This window comes from Amblyomma maculatum, chromosome 3, assembly GCF_055883805.1.
Source record: "Amblyomma maculatum isolate TAMU_Amacu chromosome 3, ASM5588380v1, whole genome shotgun sequence".
NCBI lineage: Eukaryota > Metazoa > Arthropoda > Arachnida > Ixodida > Ixodidae > Amblyomma > Amblyomma maculatum.
The window spans coordinates 57739620-57760746 of NC_139346.1; positions in this window are offsets into that span (position 1 = coordinate 57739620).

Below are 21127 nucleotides of genomic sequence, written 5' to 3' on the forward strand. Positions count from 1 at the left end.
GAGTTCTCCTCTACCTGCTGAAGACAACATAAAATTACTGCGAAGACTAAACTTCCCGCTATCCCGCAAGAGAGCATTGCTCCTAAAATTTTTATTTAAGGTAAACACAGGTGATTATAAAATGGACGTTTCACATATAATTTCTTTTTCTACAGGATATGCCACCAGCTATTTCACCATCAATAACTGCTTCAAATATTCTTTCTTACTGAGAACTATTACTTAACGGAATAAGGTGGACAATGAGACTGTTTCACTATCACCTAAATGTGTTTTGTTCACGCCTCGATCTGTAACGCTTGTATAATCATTATAATCTTGCTGTTTGCCACGATTAGTTGTTTCAGGTTTTTCTTTTTATTGAACTTTGTATCCTTCATATTTCTACTAAGATGATGAAGCATGCAGAACTGCTCGCGCCAGGCCCGCTGGCCATTAAAACATATTTCGTAGTCATGTCATCACGTTGTTCTGTTTCTGTCGTGTCGCCGGATTCCATCGCTTGTCATGCCACCACGTAACACTTGGTTGGAGGTGCGGTTCATCCCTATCCTCGCCTTGCACCGTCGAAGTCATCCATACGCCGGGCCCATCGGCCGACAGCTCGTTGAGATCGCCGCCCTGCTTTGCCCAGCCCTTCGTGCTCAGACCCTACCAGCCGCTCTCTCCATCCCGTCCCCAGCCTTGACCACAACACATGACGACCAAGAAGAGCTCAAAGCCGACCCGACCGACCCCACGACCACTAGAGCGATGACAGCATCCCCGCCCAAGCCGTTCGGCGTGTCTATGAGCCTTGGCTTTCGGCAAACGGTGACGATTGGATCTGATGCTCCGGGGCAAGCATTCATCCCACCTTTACATTCACTGTGGTGTCCAGCGTTTCATGTCTTAATCATGTGCCCGTGTTCATCGTCACTTCATGCAATTGATTTCCAGCAATCGATTGGGACGATCGCTCGGTGGCCCCGGGTAGTGCCCCGAAGATTACGAAGTGGGCTGTGGCGCTGGGCGGAGCGTTCGCGCCAGGCCCGCTGGCCATTAAAGCATATTTCATAGTCATGTCATTACGTCGTTCTGTTTCTGTTGTGTCCCTGTGTTCCATCGGTTGTCATGCCACCACGTAACAATATATTGCCTTCGTGTTGCCTATATTAGAATGCATCATAGTCTGTCCCACCCTGCGAAAATCCCATATGCGATAGCGCTAGTTATAGATAAATAAATATATAAATAAACGTTTCTAGAACTTGTCATAAGATCTTGTGTCATATCCTCTGCGGGCAGTGGTCGCACTAAAGGGGTGTGGGCGGGATTATGACGGTAGCCATTGATTTACCGACAGTATGAAGCCATTGCAAGGACTTCATACTGTCGGTAAATCTATAGCCATATGAAAAGTTTGCTAGTCTGTGTTGTAAAAGTTTATGTATTAAGGCGGTAATTACAGCACCGTAGCTCGACAACTTTAATTCTTCGTTGTCGCATAAAGACGTAAAAATTTAATTATTATCGTGCACGCGTATGTAAAGATAACCGCAGAACAGTCCTGATTAAGTGATAATTTGGCTCAGTGTTGCATTGTCCCGACTTCTCTACTCCGCTTAATAATACGTTATATGAAACATTATGCGTATCGGTATATATACAGGCCGCATCAACAAAAGGTTTCAAGCGTTCCTGAGAATGAAGGGCTTGAAATAGAATATTTAGAAGCAGAGAATCTTAAAACCGCCGACAGTTTGTTCTATAAGCTGCTACAGGTACACAGCTGAGAAGCTTAAACTCTATATCAACTTTCCCATGAACCAAGTTCGAAGTTTAGTATTAGGCAGCAATTGAAGCCGCTTACAGAAAGTTGCGAAATCAGTTTCTGAAACAATGCATTGCTGCGTGATAAAAGCAGGTTTTAATAATTTTCACGAGACCGAAACCAAGCGCAACAAACAGACAATTATCTTGGGCCAGTCGCAAAGCCCGCTTAGGACGCCTACCGATGCTTACAACGTCAGTATAAAACAACCCGCCAATCTGGGTGAACTAGGTGTCGTTCTCAGAGAGAAACGTCACCAGGGGAGACACATCAGCAGAGGACGTGATGACATAGGGGAGACACGTCAGCAGAGGACGTGATGACATCGCCGAGTTCGTCCGTAACGCCGCAGGGCTTTAAAAACGAGTTCTTGATTATAACAACTCGTGTGCCTTATGCCATAGTTTGACTCTTCTTTGCCACCGAACTAATCACAAAGTTGGAGAGTGATGTTTATTAAGTACGCTGTATTCCAGCTTTTATAAGAAACCATGTTGAGGCTCACAGTTTGTTCCTGAAATTATTTATATTACGAACCTTAGATTATAAAGTTTTGAATTACCGCTGAAACATCAGGCATTATAGATATAAATACGCATGAAGAGAGGAATATATCTGCACTTTCACCGAATTCCGCCAGACTGGATCCCAATGAAGTTGATGGAATAGAAAATTATTTATTTTTTTCACTTTATCACTACTTCCAGAGACACACAAAAAAAAATATACCATTTTTAAAAGACGACGAATGAAATGTCTAAATTTATGGGGCATTCCTGGCCCGTTCTAGCTAGCCATCGAGTTGACCGGAAGAAAGCGAGAGTTCGAGACCACGAAAGGGGCAGAATATTGCGAGTACGCATCGGATGAAATGTTCGATTGGGCATATCAATAGGTTAGAATTACATGGCTGATTGAATAATTGAGGATACTCCTCCCCCTAAATTATTTTATGGTTATAAAATGGAATCAATAAATGTTTTCTGCAGGAAATGTTTCGTATGCAAAAACACAATCAGGTTCGCATTGTTCGAAGGGACAAGAAAGATATGGAAAGAACATTGCCACGAAACACACAAACCCACACACGCACACATCACACACAGTTTGCAAAGAGTACTTAAGGATCAATGTTAATTCCATACAGATTGAAATCCACATCGCATTTTAAATTAAAGCCGCCTTATTATTGCGAAAGCGATACTTCTTTCACTTTTCAGCCCTTCGCGTAGTGAGGCGGTAGCTACCATTGAACTTTAGCGCGACCTTTGGCGCGCCACCAAGCACCGCTGCGCAAGAACGCGGAACCCCAACTTGCGAGGCGGTAGCTACCAACCGTGGTCTAACTCCCGCTCCCTCCGTGAAGGAGCGCTACAGCCGGAGTGACGTCATCCCATAGATCTGCCGCAAAAAAAAACAGGATTCCAGGTCAAGCAGCAGTAGTCAGCGGCCACGCGTTCGATGAGCTCCGTCGAACGCAGCCGTGCAAGTCCAAGTTTCGACCTACGGCGTGCATTATACCGCTAGATTCGACTACACACGTGAAGTGGAGTCCGAGGAGACCGCAAGTTCGGAGGTAGGCACACTAATTTGCCTTCTTCTGCTAGGCCTATCCGTAGGCCTAGCAGAAAGACGCTCTCGGCGGCGGGAGCCACAGAAGAGCTTGATCAACACAATGAAGCTGGTGGAGGGAGAGACTATCTACCCCGCGGAGCTATCTAAGGGTACGTGGTTTGTTACCAAAAAGAAAGGCCGCGTAGTGCCCTCGAAGAGGAAACGCGAACCGCGACCAAAGGTGAGAAAGAGCGACGGACTACAGGTCATAAGGCCGCCATCGGAAGAAAGCTAGCGGCAAAATCGGTAGAGAAGCGATCCTCGAAGATACCGAGGGACGCCGAAAGGATAATAATACGCCCCAAGGGCGGCGTCAACGGCCTATTAGAAGGTGGAATAATTGAACTGGCTAAATCGATCGCCCGCGCCGCCGGCATCGAGCTCAAGGACGCCGAGAACGACATCATCTCGGCAAATATAAAGCAAGAGTCCATACTAATCGCCACTAATAGCGAAGAGCGTGGAAGAAGGTACGCGGCTTTGCGCGTAGTTCTTTGCGGCAGCGAAGATATCACAGTAAAGGCCTATCCAGCTATGCCTGAAGAATGCGGCAAGGGAGTCGTGCACGACGTCCCCCTACGTTATTCCAACCAAGAGCTATTGAAGCGAATACGCAGGAGAAAGGAGAACCCTCCGGTGCTCGGTGTTCGCAGACTGGGAGCAACCTCCAAGACAATACTAATCCTTTTCGAAGATCAGAAGTTACCGCGCTGGGTGTACCTTACTCCTTTTGCGCAAAGATGCGTCTTATACAAGAAGAAATATGAAGTTTGCCACGCTTGCGGCCGCATGGGACACCGAGATGACATCTGTCCGGATCCGACGAATAAAGAGTGCCGCGGATGCGGCATGGAAAACCCGAAAGGAGGTCATCTGTGCGAACCGCGGTGGCAGCTATGCGGAGAGAATGACTTCCTCAGCGACAAGCGATACCGGGAGATATATAGAACCCCTTACATCACAAAAAAAGACGATGGGAGAAAAAACTGGGTCAGCAGGAACAACAGAAAATGGCTGATGCAACGCAAAACTGCGAGCGCGAGGGACGCTCAAGAACAAGAAATGGTGAAGAGGACCCCCGGCTACTAAGGAAGAGATCGAGATCAAGCAGCAAAGACTGCCACCACATCACAGCCAAAGAGGGAGACTTCCCAAGGCTGGAGGGAGGAGCCACAGCCAACTCTACGCGACGCCGCTCGAGCTCCGGTACCAGAGACCGATTCAGCTCTGGACGAAGGCGCTCCAGTTCGAGGACCTTGGCCGACTCCTCCACGGCCCAGCAGCTACGGGTGCTTTACACGGGACCCCAAGACGTCGTGGGGACCACCTGCACGCAGACGCAGTCCGAGCGAAGATCGAAAAACGGTAAGCTTCACGCTTAGCAGTTCCCAGGGAGGCAGACGAGAGAACTAAATAACTAGAAAAAGAGAATCGAGACCTCAAGATCATGCTCAGCACGCTCAGTACAGAGATTCAAAATTTAAAAATGGAGAAGAGTATCCCCCCTCCTCCACCGAGGAACAAACTGGCACCCCAAAAACAGGTACAGAAACAGATGCCCTCTCCCCCACCTACAAAGGTTGTAAGCGCGCCCTGAGCCGAGGGATAATGAAGAGGAAAAAATGATTACAGAAACAATCGGGCCACTACGGCAAAAACGTAAAGGGGACGAGACGGACCCGCTGGTGGCATTACAAAGGAGACTGGACGCTAAATACGAAGCAAGATTTAAAAGAATCGAGACCCTCCTCACCCAATTAATGGGTGCAGTAAATCAAATGCCGACGCAATTCGCCGCGATTCAGAACGCCTTCACCGAGAGGCTAACTACATTAGAAAAACTCTGTGACCCAAATGCAACAAAATGGACAGGCGCAGTAAAAATGAAGACTCTCTGGTGTGGCAGTGGCACTGCCGCGGCTTCCAACGAAAGCGAGCGCTCTTGCAACAGTACTTAGAGCAGAGCAAAGAAAAACCTTTAGCTATAGCCTTTCTGGAAAACAGGAAATGGTCTACCAAAATTATCGGGATATCAGGCGTTCCATGGTGACCGGGGAGAAATATCCCGCGTCTCTACGCTAGTTAAAAGACACATAGCGGTAGCCGAGCATGAGGTCAACACGCGTGACATCGAAGCTGTATTAACAGAAATTATCACTGGTTGCAAGGAAGAGCCTAGTGTCTTCATCTCAAACTTGTACAGTCCCCCCCCCCTCCCCTCCAGCAGAGAAAGGTACGTTTCCGCGCCCTCTTCCGCAAAGCGATCAAAACAGCAGGAAGCAATACTCTTATAATTCTAGGAGACTTCAATGCCGCCCACCAAGAATGAGGCTACAATAGACACGACCCCAAGGGTAGGCAACTGTGGGAAGGCATACATGAGCTGGGCCTCACCGTCCTGACGGACCCTAGCTGTCCGTCCAGGATGGGAAACAGCGTCTGTGCAGACACCACCCCGGACCTTACCCTAGGAAAACGCACAGGAGACGCAGTCAAGAAAAACACAGCTCAAAATTTAGGCAGCGACCACTTTTTTCCGGCTTTCACCCACAGCAAGGGCGTCAAAACGCATCGCCTCAAAAAAGCCTAAAATTGCCGATTGGAACAGGTTTAGGCAAATCAGAGAAAACAGCGAATCGGGAGATGAAATCCAAAACATAGAGCAAGGGCAGAGACCCTTAAGAAACAAGTAAAGAAAGCAACCACGACCATACGGGAAGACGATGCGCCGGTGACGGTTGACAGCAAACTCCTTCATATTTGGGAAGCAAAATGCGGCATGGAGAGGCGTCTCCGGTCGCAAAGATGGAACAGGAACCTTAGGCAAAGGATAGCAAGATATAACAAAGAGATTGAAGATTACGCAGTAAAACTTTGCGAACAAAACTGGTGTAGTAAGTTTGACGAGATGGAAGGGAACATGAGCCTTGCTAATACGTGGAGCCTACTCAGACACCTACTTGATCCTGACAATTCGAAAACTCAATCGGGCATAAGAGTGACGAAAGCCAGACACGCGTTCGAGGGCACGGACGGGGAACTCATGACGAAACTAATTAACATGTACGTAGGCGACACACAAACCTTACCCCTGCCGGAATACGAAGGACCCTTAAACGAGGCCCTAGACGCGCCGATCACGGAGGCGGAGGTTCGCGCCGAAATATTAGGCCTAAAAACAAAATCGGCTCCCGGCCCAGACGGAATCACAAACAAGGTTCTCGGAAATTGGGACGGTAATTCCATCCGCACGCTCACTAAATACTTGAGAATCGTGTGGGACAGAGGCCGCCTCCCACAACAGTGGAAGATGGCAAACGTAATTTTGATACCGAAGCCAGGCAAACCCCTTAAACTAGAGAACGTACGACCAATCTCTCTAACATCCTGTATAGGGAAATTGATGGAGCGGGTAGTCCAAACGCGACTTACGCGTTTCATGGAGCTTAACGACCTCTGGCCGCGCGAAATGGTTGGGTTTCGGCCCGGCCTGTGCACACAGGACGTAATGCTCCGCTTGAGACACGACATCATAGAAAGCGGAACCAGGGACACGAGGGTACTACTAGGTCTAGACCTGACAAAGGCCTTCGATTACGCAAACCACGCGGTAATTCTTTCTTGCCTCTAAACATTGACGGTCGGAAAGAAGACGTACAACTACGAAAAAGACTTCCTGTCGGGTAGAACGATAAAGTTTGAGGACATTGAATCCTCCAGCGTAAAACCAGGAAGCAGGGATACGCCACAGGGTTCGGTGCTATCCCCGTTCCTCTTTAATGCTGCCATGCGAAACCTCTCGGCAGAACTGAGGAAAGTGGAAAACTTGAAATTCAGCATATACGCGGACGAGGTATGCCTATGGGCTACCCATGGGAGTGACGCGAGCATCGAGGAGCGCTTGCAAGCGGCGGCGGACACCGTGGTGCCCTACGCGGCCGAAAGGGGCCTCTCGTGCTCTCCACAAAAATCGGAACCGTTTATCTATAATCCGAAGGCGCTCAGGTGCAAATGCCAGATAACCATCAGCGTAACAGTAGACGGCCAAACAGTGCCAAAACTCGAAAAAATTAGGATCCTGGGGCTTTTTCTACAAGCAAATGGGTACAACGATACCACGGTAAAGAAACGACGCGTACGCCACGAAAGTCACGGGTCTGTTCAGGAGAATCGTACTCAAGGGTCGGGGCCTTAAGGAACGAAGCCTCTTGAAACTAATGCAGGCTTACATCACTAGCCGCATATGGTACGCCACATCATTCCTAAACATCAGATCAGATGAAATGCAGAGAATTGACGCACTCATGACACGATGCGTGAAGGTGACTCTGGGACTACCCATCTCGACCTCGGCTGAACGCCTCCTCGAAATGGGGGTGCACAACAATTGGACGGAACTAGCGGAGGCCGTGCGCATGGCGCAACTAGAAAGATTGAGCAGAGCCACCACGGGCAGAACCATCCTCGGCTCGGTGGGACTGCAGTCAGATAGAGGAACAAGCCACAAAGTAGACATTCCCCGAAAGTGTCACGAATATATAATAGTGCCCCCAACCTAAAAACGTGCACCCTACGTACAACAAGGAAAGGAGACAAAAGAGGGCCGAGACACTCGCAAAGAAAGCGGGGAAAATGAAACCGGGGGAGGTGGCCTACGTGGACGCGGCTAGCGGGAAGTCGGGGTCGGTGGTCGTTGTTACGACCAAGCATCCGCATTTGCGCGCTCTATTGTTCGCCTGTGGGCATGGATAAGTGCTGTGAATATGTGGTGATGGTCCAATGGCTCTAAGTGAGCCTGTTTCCAGGAATCCTGTTTTGTAAGCCTGTTTTGCTTTGTGGACACTCTGCAAATGCCAAATTGACCCTGCCAAGAGAGCGTCTGGAAAAACACAAAGAAACGTCCCCCTGCGGGAAATGCAGGAAGTGCTTTCTTTCTTTTGTTCACCCTTCCAGTCGATAAGCCCTATCGTCCAGTGAGGAATGCCTACTTTCCAAAGGAGACGACAGAGTGACATGTCCGCTGACGTGCAGGACAAGAAAGGAGCATGACGCATACAGCCATTAAGTGATTTCCCAGGAATGCAGGAAAGATTTGCAATTGTCGAAAACGGACAATGCTGGGAGCGGATGCGGCGCCACGTGCACTCGGGTTTCTGAGAAGTAAAACCACTTGTCAGAACCAGCCTGTGGTTTCTTTGCTGAAGAATAGAAATGTACCTCCTCTCCTCGCCGTTCCCAAGCTTTTCCCGCCAACAAGTGATCACGCCCAACGAATGAATGCCGGACCAGTCAGTGCTTCAGACCATCAGTGCAGTGATGTGTTCGATTGGATGCCGATACCTGAGGGGCGTGCCCTGGATTTGGTTGGTCAGCATCTTCAGAGAGGGGCTGGACATAGGGGGTTTTAAGGACGCTGCAGAGCACGAAATGTCGCTCTGGGCCCTGGGTAAACGGCTCATCCAGTCGCTTCTCGCTATGAACTCTTAACGCTTGCCATTTTGCTGATGTACCCTTCTTTTTCGTGTAAATAATCTTGTAAATAAGTTTCTCAAAGTGCCATTAAACCTGCTTGTACATATTTCACCAACTTCGAAGATTCAATCCTACTTCAACCCCGAGTCTCTGCACGCTACCAAGTGAAGGCCGGGTCGACATAGCCCCAGCGTCACGACAACTGGTGGCAGCGGTGGGATCTGAATCTACAAGCACAACGACTGGTGACCAGCGTTGGGATCTGAATCTACAAGCCACGACAACTGGTGACCAGCGTTGGGATCTGAATCTACAAGCCACAACATCTGATGACTGGAGGTGGGATCTGGATCTACAAGCTACAACATCTGGTGATTCGAGGTGGATCAGAATCTACAAGCCACATCTTGTGATCGGAGGTGGCATCTCAAGCAACAAGCAGGCGCAACAATCGGCCAACAAGAGGGCAGCTCGGAACATCGATCGCATGTGTGGGTGAGTGCTTGGCTTTTCTTCTGATGTGGACCAGGTTCTAGAACAGGGTTAGATTTTAGAACTGGTAAAGAGAGTGTGGAAACGCCTTTAGGTTTGGTAGTTTGCACAGTTGTTTTGGAAGTAGCCGACACTCGGAGCGATCATGGACCTACAAAAGCTGCAGAAACCGGAACTGTTGCAATTGTGTGAGGAATTGGGAATTGATACAAGTGGTTTGGCACGAAAACCTTTGATTATAAAGGCAATCACAGATTTGGGAGCCGATGATGAGGAGCTCAGTGAAGCATGGAACCTCATCGCCCAAAAAAAGGAGGAGCAGCTCAGACAGCAGAAAGAGCGGGAAAAAGAGGAAAAGAGGCGTGAGCGTGAACTTGAGAGGGAAAAAGAGGAAAGGGAGCGCGAACGTCAGAGGGAAAAAGAGGAAAGGGAGCGCGAACGTCAGAGGGAAAAAGAGGAAAGGGAGCGCGAACGTCAGAGGGAAAAAGAGGAAAGGGAGCGTGAACTTGAGAGGGAAAAAGAGGAAAGGGAGCACGAACGTGAGAAGCTTGAGAGAGAAGCAAAAAAGCGGGAGCTAGAAATTGAGCTCCGGAAATTAGAAGTAGAGTTGAGCAAGAGGTCGGGCAATTGTCCCCAGCTAGCGGTACCTCTTCTCAACAAGGAGGCAGATTTCAAGATGTCAAAGTACATGCAGCCATATGTGATATCAGGGGATATCGGTCTGTATCTGGGTAACTTTGAGCGAACTTGCGAAGAACTGTCCTTCCAGCGAGACACGTGGTCTCAGAGATTATTGACGGTTCTGCCCTGCGAGGCAGCGGAGGTTGTCGCGCGGCTAAACAAGGAGGACGCGGACAACTACGAGAAGGTCAAAGCTTGCCTTCTGATTTTCGGAGACAGAGATGTGCAGGCCTTAACACGTTCAAAGGCGCGAGAACTAGCTACACTGCTCATTTCAGAAAAATCAACAGCGGAGGAAACGGCAGTTAAAACAGTGGTAAATGCGGAAAATAGCGGGTCAGAAAACTTTGAGAGCGAGGCATCTCAGATAAGTCAACTAGAAAGTGAGCTTGATAAGACACGGAATGAGGACGTTCTAGAGAGTAACCTCTTGCCGCCGGTGTCTAGTAATCTCACGAGCCTTCTAAGTGGAACCCGAGAGGACTTAGCTATGGAGCAAGCCAATGATCCCAAGAATAAGCTCGAAGTACAGTGGGAAGGACCTGCTAAAGTCGTTGCAGAGCTTTCTGACACTAACTACGCAGTGAAAATCCCCGATAGGCGTAAAGCAGTGCGCATTTATCATTGCAATCTTATGAAGCCTTATGAGCAGAGGGAAGCCGTGGTAAATCTAACGTTAAACCTTCCCGAGGAGATGGGGGACAACTTGATTTGCCTCAGCGGAAAAGGAAGCAACGCTCAGGAGCTTCTCAAAAAGACGGAGCAGAGAGGAGAACTAAAGAAATCCCAGCTGTCCGATCTGGGCGAGATAATACCAGAGTTTGAGGCCTGCTTCGTGGACAGGCCAGGCAGAACTGATTTGACTGAGCCCGATATTGAGCTGACTTCAGACGTGCCAGTGCGATCAAGGTGCTACCGATTTTCTCCAAGGCAAAGAGAAATTCTGGAAAGGGAAGTAAATCGCATGCTGGAATTGGGAGTAATAAAACCCTCGGAAAGCGATTATGCTTCGCCTATGATCTTAGTAGAAGCTCCAGGTAAAGACCCTAGGCCTGTGGTAGACTACCGAAAGCTAAATTCTCTCACCAGGGATCAAGTGTATCCTATTCCGAATATTGAGGAGAGAGTAGAACAGGTCAGTAGAGCGGCATATGTGACTACGCTGGACCTTACTCGAGGATACTGGCAAGTACCGCTCACTGAACGCGCCAGCAGATACGCGGCTTTCGTCACTCCGACGGGCAGCTACCAGCCAACAATGATGAGTTTCGGGCTCAAAAATGCTCCATTTTGTTTTTCCCGACTCATGGATAGGGTTTTAAATGGGTGTGAAACATTCGCGGTGCCTTATTTAGATGACATTGCGGTTTTTTCCGACTCATGGGCGGACCATATGGTACATCTAAGAGCTGTACTGAGCCTTTTGCGTCAAGCTGGACTAACCGTAAAGGCCGAGAAATGTTGCCTGGCAAGGGCGACCGTGGACTACTTGGGTCACAATGTAGGTCATGGTTTCAGGAAACCCAGCGAGATTAAGATTTCTGCGGTAGCAGACTACCCGCGGCCGAGCACGAAGACGGAAATTCGAGCATTCCTGGGTCTGACTGGGTACTACAATCACTACATCCCTAACTATTCAGCTTTGGCTAGCCCTCTGACCGGCGCTCTCCGCAAGACAGAACCGACAAATGTAGTCTGGGACGAACAAAAGGAAGCCTCCTTCGTAAACCTGAAGGCTGTGCTGATTAGCCGTCCGGTATTGCGAGCTCCAGACTATGGCCGAGAATTCACGGTCCAGTGTGATGCCAGTGATCGAGGGTTAGGTGCTGTTCTCTGCCAGAGAGATGACGACGGTAATGAGCACCCCGTGCTCTACTTGAGCAGAAAGCTGAGTTCTAGAGAGAGGGCTTATTGCGCGTCAGAGAAAGAGTGCGCTTGCATTGTATGGGCCATTCAAAAATTGCAGTGCTATCTTGGAGGGGCCAAATTCACCGTAGAGACGGACCATTGTCCCCTGGCTTGGCTGCAAACTGCGACATCGAAGAACAGTCGCCTTCTTAGGTGGAGCTTGATTTTACAGCAGTACAATTTTGAAATAAGATACAAAAAGGGGAAGTTAAATGGGAATGCGGACGCGCTTAGCCGCTCTTTCTAAGCGGTCCGAGATGTTCCTCACCATGTATCCAAATTGATAATCAGGTTTTTTTTTTTTTTTCGTGCGCTTGTATATGTGTGACTATGTAAAGCAGCACGTTTGGTTTTCTAGGAATACGTGGGTCCTGAACGTCTTGAGAGTGGGCTTTTCTCGAACAACAATGGCAGTTTTCTTTTAACCTGGTCTCTTCAGACGGGAGCCGAGTGCTTGCTTCGACATGTGGTTGAGTTTCAGACAGCTCGAGCAATTTGGCCTACAACAATCAAGACAACGCGACAAGCAACAGCGAGCTTCAAGCGTTCACGTGCAGGCCATTAAGTCGTCTCTTCATGCAGCAGCTGGGACTGCTGCCCTCCGAGACTCTTCTGGCGGGGGAGGAGGCTGTTACGACCAAGCATCCGCATTTGCGCGCTCTATTGTTCGCCTGTGGGCATGGATAAGTGCTGTGAATATGTGGTGATGGTCCAATGGCTCTAAGTGAGCCTGTTTCCAGGAATCCTGTTTTGTAAGCCTGTTTTGCTTTGTGGACACTCTGCAAATGCCAAATTGACCCTGCCAAGAGAGCGTCTGGAAAAACACAAAGAAACGTCCCCCTGCGGGAAATGCAGGAAGTGCTTTCTTTCTTTTGTTCACCCTTCCAGTCGATAAGCCCTATCGTCCAGTGAGGAATGCCTGCTTTCCAAAGGAGACGACAGAGTGACATGTCCGCTGACGTGCAGGACAAGAAAGGAGCATGACGCATACAGCCATTAAGTGATTTCCCAGGAATGCAGGAAAGATTTGCAATTGTCGAAAACGGACAATGCTGGGAGCGGATGCGGCGCCACGTGCACTCGGGTTTCTGAGAAGTAAAACCACTTGTCAGAACCGGCCTGTGGTTTCTTTGCTGAAGAATAGAAATGTACCTCCTCTCCTCGCCGTTCCCAAGCTTTTCCCGCCAACAAGTGATCACGCCCAACGAATGAATGCCGGACCAGTCAGTGCTTCAGACCATCAGTGCAGTGATGTGTTCGATTGGATGCCGATACCTGAGGGGCGTGCCCTGGATTTGGTTGGTCAGCATCTTCAGAGAGGGGCTGGACATAGGGGGTTTTAAGGACGCTGCAGAGCACGAAATGTCGCTCTGGGCCCTGGGTAAACGGCTCATCCAGTCGCTTCTCGCTATGAACTCTTAACGCTTGCCATTTTGCTGATGTACCCTTCTTTTTCGTGTAAATAATCTTGTAAATAAGCTTCTCAAAGTGCCATTAAACCTGCTTGTACATATTTCACCAACTTCGAAGATTCAATCCTACTTCAACCCCGAGTCTCTGCACGCTACCAAGTGAAGGCCGGGTCGACATAGCCCCAGCGTCACGACATCGTCAACGGCCGCGACGTACCCGCCGCCACCACCTCCGTTAGAAGCCGAAATGTAGACACGGCTAAAGAAGTTGCAATAGCGCTCGCTTGCGTTGGAACGGATGCCAGCATAGTTATTAGTGACAATAAAACAGCTGTCTGGAACTTTGGAAAACGGAGGGTCTCGAAGGAGGCAGCCAAAATGTTAGAGAAAGGAAAACTTGAAAGAAGGATTCAAATTATTTGGACCCCCGCGCAAGAGTCTGTCCCCGGCAACGAGGCGGCGCACGAGCTAGCCCGAGCTCTCTGCTTCCGGGCAGCCGTAGAGCCGCCTGATTGCGATGGGATGGACGAGAGGCTGTAAACTTATAAGGAAATTTTAGAACACTAGAGAATTGGCAGAAGGTCCCTGCCACCGCCGGACCGAACGCTAATCAAGAGGCCGTCGCCTGGCGGCGCCTGCAAGCTGGGAATTTCCCAAGTCCCGTCTGGTTTTCCACACGCAAGTGGAGGAAAAGGCGGACGATAAATGAGAAACCTGCGGAGAAAGAGGTACTCTGGATCACATAATCTGGCAATGCCTTGATTCCCCTGGCCCCAAGGAAAACAAATAGTAGAGAAGCCTGGGAACTGCTACTGCGGAGCGAGTCCCCCGCCAACCAGCAGCAACCTATCCGCCCGGCGGCTGAAGCCGCGAAGAAACACTGTCGCTTCGCCTGTCTTTAGTCGTGGAGGTCCCGGCCTCCGTCCTATAGGCCTGCGTGCCGGGAGCGGGGAGTAGGGGGCCTCCTACATCGGTGGAAAAATAAAGTTCAGAACAACAACAACATGCCGCAAAAAGAAGGCCCCAACTCGCGCCGTCGGCTCGCGAAGCGGTAGCTACTAACCGCGGAGCTGCAGTTGTGCCACATGCTCCTAAAGCTAAGAAGAATTATGGGGCTGCAGCCGCAGCTACCGCCGGGGGTGCAACGTTGGATACTATAGGAGGTGACCTAGCGGCAGGTGAAACCAACGCAGTCTCCTTTCTTTTCTGGGATGCTTTCATTTCTGCTGGCGTTAGGAATGCCGTTGCAGCCGGTGCCGGAGCGGCAGTTGTACATTCTGCCTTAACCTCACCCACAACCAAGCATATCGTTGCAGCCACGGCACTTCTTGCCACGCTACTAGTCATATATAGAATAACCAGGTAGTACCCCGCGATAATTGGTGAACCATATACCGTGGCCAGAGCGAATCACTGCATAACCATAAGCATACCCACAAGCACCACAACCAGCTACACCACCAGCTGAACCTAGGCGTAGTCATACCTATTGCTTTCGCAATTGCCACTCTTAACCTAGCTAAGCCACTGCCAATTTTTTTTCCTCATAGTTAACAAGTTTGGTTTTCATTTATTGGTTCCATTGAGGAACGTTTTATCAGTCTTCAATGCATTTGTTTGCCTCCTGCACTTCTGCATGCTGCTGTATATTGATTTGATTTGTGGTTTGTGGGGTTCAACGTCCCAAAGCCACTCAGGCTATGAGAGACGCCATAGTCGAGGATTCCTGAAATTTCGACCACCTGGGGTTCTGAAACGTGCACTGACATCGCACTGCACACGGGCGCCTTGCTTTTCGCCTCCATCGAAAAGCGGCCGCCGAGCCCGGAATTCGATCCCGCATCCTTGTGAACAGTATTCGAGCGCCATAACCATTGCGCAACCCCGGCGGGGTCTGCTGTATATTATATGCGGCGTTACTGTGTACACGGCCGCTCAGTGGAGGCGCACTTGGTGCGGCCCATCGCGTCGCGCGTCAATGGCTGAGGAAGCGCGTATTGGGAGAAGTTACAGTTTCCGCTGTCATTCTCCAGGGGGCGCTACCACTCCATGAGGAGTTGACAGTTGTACGGTGCGGACGCGTGTTCCATCGCTCCTCCGATTGCACGTGGCTACCAGAATTGGACACACTGGCGACAGCGCGAACTTCCGAAGCCTCAATAGATGAGTTTTTTTTTTATTAACTTTATTTCGTTTTCAGCTAGTTAGGTTAGGTGCAGCCTAAAGAATAGATTTTAGCTCTTTGTCCTAGCGTCCTGGTTTTTCGTGCTGGCAGCTAGGTTTTCTCGGCGTTCATTCTTTAACTATCGTGTTTAGATCAATACTTTTTTCTAGGTTATTGGCATTCGCAGAATTGATTTTAACGCGTGCTTGCTAGTCGTTTCTTGTGTCTTCTTTTGGCAATTTGTATATTCTTAGAACTCGTAATAGATATACTTCAGTCGATATATGCCTAAGATGTGCAATCAAAAGAAGGTAAAGTGTACTCAGTGTGAGGTGCAGGTTAATCTCGAGGAAACGCGTTTTGACTCTGTAGGTGAAGCGGAAGGCAACAACTTTTTGTGTCGGTGTTGCGTGCTGAGTGCGCGTCTAGATAGATTTGATCAAGAAAGGGGCAGTTTAGTGTCTCGTGTGAATGATTTAGAAAATAAAGTACGTTTGTTAAGGGCAGAAAATCAAACTGCTTGGACAGCTTCCTCAAATTGAAAAAAAAAAAAGTGGGCGACTTTATCCTTGAAACCAACGAGGACGAACATTCCACTGCGGGCTACGTGGCTGGGATCAGCACTGGCATGGAAGGCATAAGCAAAGTAGGTCAGGCGGATCCGAACCGACAGCGTTATTTAGAAGCATCTACTAAGAAGCCGGAAAAAAAGAAAGAAGTAAGGAAGAAGGAATATCCCAGAGATAAGGACACAGATAACCGAAAGCAGGAGCCAACAGTTGGAAGAGGGAGAGAGAATGCCCAGGTGCTTATCGCCGGAGATTCTAACATGAGCAGGTGCAAGCGAGATATCTTGGAACATGTAAAGGGTAATGGGAGAGTGTTAGTTGGAGCCTTCCCAGGGAGCACAATGAGGGCAGTGCTGAAAGAGAGTAAAAATAGGCTGTTGAAAAATTCCGCAGGGCGCAGTATGGTGAAAGTAGCCGCGGGGCTAAATGATGTCCTTAATGGTGACGCTGCAGGAGTGGTGGAAAGTTTAGCTAAGGGAGTTGACGAGATCAGGGAGATAGCACAGCAAGCGCAGATAGTTGTATGCACAGTACCGGAGGTGCTAGGATTGAACGGAACGCTGGAAAAGGACGTGGTGACAGTTAATCAGTTAAGCCTGGAGAATCGTTTTGAAGTGGTTGAGGTAAACAGGGAGGTGCATAAAGCAGGTTATGGTAAGGCTTTGCAGCGAGGTGGCATTCGTTTTAACAGTAGGGTGGGAGCAGGGATCGGCTGGCGCCTGGCAGGCAGGGCTGTAGCTTTTTTAGGGGGTCCGCGAGGACTCCGTCCCCAGAGGTAGTTAGAAGTAAAGCAGAAAGAAGTGCAATAACAGAGGCTGAGCCCCCCAAAAATGGCAAGGAGGAGGTCGAGAAAGAAAAGTACAAAAAAAAATTAACACTAGGATCAGCTACTTAATCATGCAAGGAGGTAGAAAAAGAGCAAAATTGCTAGAGATAGAACAGCAGTTGAAGGATGACAAAATTGGTGTGTACGCTCTTTGCGAGACTCATCTCAGGGATCTAGAAGATCCGCCGTTTATAGAAGGCTACGTCTGGGAAGGGTGCAACAGAACGAGAACGGAAAAAAGGCTGGAGGGGTAGGTATGTTAATACACCAGGGAACAAATTGGCAAAGAAATAAATCATCTTGTAAAGAACATATCTGGGTTTCAGGAACCATTGCCAGCATAAGGACATGGCTAGGGGTAGTTTATTTAGGGACAGGACATCAATGCAGGGAAGAAAACAAGGATCGCGTTGAATATCTCAGTGACGATATAATTCAGTTTGGAAACGGGGTTAATATTATTCTGCTGGGGGACATGAACGGCCACATCGATGATCTGGATGGATACACGGATTGTAACGGGAAGCTAATGCTAGATTTCTGTGAGCGACACGATCTAGTTATAGTAAACAGAGAAAAAAATTGTGAAGGCCAAATCGCGTGGGGATTCCGCAACAGGCAGGCGACCATTGACTACTGTCCAATGTCGCAGCAAATTTATAGCAAGGTCACAAAAATGGAAATAGATGAAGAAGAGAAGTGTAGTCTGGGAAGTGATCATAAACGTTTTAGTCTGCAGATAGGGCCCTTGATAAAAAGAGAAATAGAACTTAGACAAAACGTAAACGCAAAATTAGACGACGATCAAATAGTGCAGATAGCAGCAGACATAGAGAAAGCAATAGAGAAAAGCCCCATGTAAGACAGGGATTATGAACAGGTAGAACTACTCATAAGTAGTACAATTAAGGAGGTTTAAGTAGCAATCCGCTGGAATGGAAAGAGGAAGCCACGGAGCTGGCGGGATAAGGAAATCAGGGAAGCTATTGAACAGCGACGGGTTGCTTCAAGGGAACACCGAGTGGCAATGAAAGCACAGGTATCTCAGGAGAAAATCGACCAAAAATGGGAATCATATCGACAAAAGAAACGTGAGGTGCAGGCCCTCGTCCAAAGTAAAATAAGGCAGTCCACCGATCGCTGGATGGATGACATACACGCTGCCTCTAGAGGCGGAGCAAGAAAATTCTGCAGCCATATAAGCTGGCTAGGGAAGAAGAATCAAAGAAAGAAGGATCGTATTCAAGATAACGAGGAAAATTGTTTAAAGGGAGACAACGCAGTCAACTACATTACACGAGTTATAGCCGAGTCATTTAGGAGTGATGATATTGTAATCTCCACAAATCAGGAAGCAACACAAGGTAGCAGAATACAAAGCAGCTTAGAACTGACCAATCTAAACTGGGAAAAGGCAGAAAAAAATAGTCCTAAAAACAAATCTACAGGAATGAATGGAATTCCGATCAAGCTGATTAATGAACTTGGTCCAAAAAGTAAGGAAACATTAATAAAAGCTCTGGAAACAGTCATAACGAATAAGCAAATTCCGGACAGCTGGCGGCAGAGTAAAATGAATTTGATTTATAAAAAGAAAGGAGAAAGGATACACATAAAATCCTACAGGCCGATTACCATAACATCTGTTATGTACAGATTGGCCATGCAAGGGGTGAAATTAAATGTGCAAGCATAGGTAGAAATTAACAAGGTACTCGGAGAACTTCAGAGCAGCTTTAGAAATGGCAGGTGCTTAGATGATAGCCTATTCGTGCTAACCCAATGCATCGAAATATCTAGAGTGGAAAATAGACCTTTGTATTTGGCCTTAATAGACATAAATGGGGCGTACGATAACGTAAGCAGGGAACTCCTGTGGAACATATAAAAGAAGGAGATATCAGTTATGAGATAATAGAGTTCCTACAGGAAATATACCGGGATAACAAAGTAGAAATTACGTGGGAAGGGATAAGAAGACCGGAAGATGTCAAAGTATGCAAAGGATTAAGACAAGGCTGTCCTCTATCACCGCTGCTGTTCATGCTTTATATGATAAACCTGGAACGGAGTAAACAAGACAGTAACCGAGGTTTTAGCCTGTCATATAGATTATGTGGAAAGGCGGGAGAGCAGCGCCTCCCCGGCTTGAAGTATGCAGACGATATTGTGCGGCTGCTGAGAGTTTGGAAGAATTGTAAACTCTAGTTAAGTATTGCGGATACGAAGGGGACGCTCTAGGCTTCAAGTTTAGTGCAGTAAGTCGGGTCTGATGATTTTCAACGGCTCAACTGATCAAGGTCTTAAAATACAAGGCCATAAAATACCTAGAGTCGCACAATATAAATATCTGGGGGTATGGGTAAACGAAGGATTGGCATACATTGGAAAGCATGAGGAATCACTTAAGCCCAAAGGGCAACGGATTGCCGCGACAATGAAGCATAAGGCTTTGTGGGGATACAATAGGTATGAGGTTTTGAGGGGTATTTGGAAAGGAATTATCGTGCCCGGACTTACTTTCGGAAATGCGGTTTGGTGCCTGAAATCAGAGGTCCAGTCGACATTACAAATAAGTCAGAGAGCCGTCGGACGATTTGCACTAGGTGCCCACGGCAAAACCTCAAATGAGGCAATACAGGGAGTTTACGCTGGGTATCTTTCGAAGTACAGGAAGCTCAGAGTAAAATATTATATCAGGAACGCCTGAGGAAATTGGACAGTAACAGACGGGCAGCTAAAGCATTTAAATACCTGTACTTAAAACGCGTTCACTCACAATAGAGGAAAAGAACTAGGAAATTAACTAGTAAGTATGCTAGTCACAAGGACGGAGAAATAAAGAGCATTAAGCATCAGGTGAAAAACACAGAAGGTAAAAATTGGAAAAATTCGATGGAAAAGAAACAAAGTGTGGAATTATACCGAATGTGGAAAATGCAGATCAGGAAGGAAGATTTCTTTGATAACTCAAGAAGCAGTGCCCTATTTTTTGAAGCTAGATCAGGGTGCCTTAGAACACAAAGCTACAAAACGAAATTTAACAATGAAGATGACGCATGTGCTGTATGTGGTAACTCCCGTGAAAAAATTGACCATATTATACTCGAATATAATGGTATCCATCCGGAAGTTGATGCAAACGCAATCACTGTTCCTGAAGCTCTGTGGTTTAGAGATACCAGTGGCCGGGTGAATAAACCGGCGGGGGAAACCAGCAAAAAACGACTTGAACATTGGTGGCTTAATAGCAGGGAAGTGACAATGTTAGTAATGTAGAAACAAAAGTTTATTAAATAGGGTAATTGTTTTGTTAGCCAATCTAAATCAATAATTAAGATATAGGGAGAAAAATGAGCATGATAGCTACTGCTACCACCCCGTTTCAAAGGGGACGCTCCTATATTCCATCCATCCAAGGCGCCGCTGGCACGGACGAGCAGACGATGCGGAAGGGGCACGCTGGCTATGTTGGCGCGTTTTCCTTTTGACTACTCAGTATAACCGCGTGGTTCTGATAGTTGTGCATGCGTGTCATCGGTGGCTGTGTCAACAGCGTCCTAAGCGTATTCAGCCCCATGCCAGGCAACTGCTGTGTGCCGCTGTGCACCACGAAAGCAAGGAACGATAGTGAGTTCCCATGCGATTCACAACGTCGCGTAGCATGGCTGAAAAACATATCTCCAGATGGCTAGAACGGAAAAGTAAGCCGGTGGGAGCCGAGTGACAAGTCACTGGTATACTCACTGCACTTCACAGATGACGAGTACAGGAAGAACATAAAACTGAAGATCCTGCTTCCTTTAGCCGTCCCCTCCGTGTTCCCGAACTGCCCACATTACAAGTAAAGGTACTCACGCGGGCTCATGTTGAGCCAAACAACCTTGAAAAAATGAATGTGCGCAGGCCAATAGAGATATTTTCCCCACTTATTATAGCTACACTTCATTTCCTCCTGGACACCCCCCCGTGTCATCCTGAAGTATGTGTGTTTCAAGATAGCTCCGCCATGATCACTTTTATGACAATGATATGAAAATGGTATTCCTTGCACAACATCGCATAAGTGAAGCCATGGAGACACCGAGAGGAGCCGCTCTATTTGTCAGATGACGAGTGACTCTCTTGGTTAGAGTTGGACTTTGCCATATTGAAGATATTCAGGTCCAAGGAGGC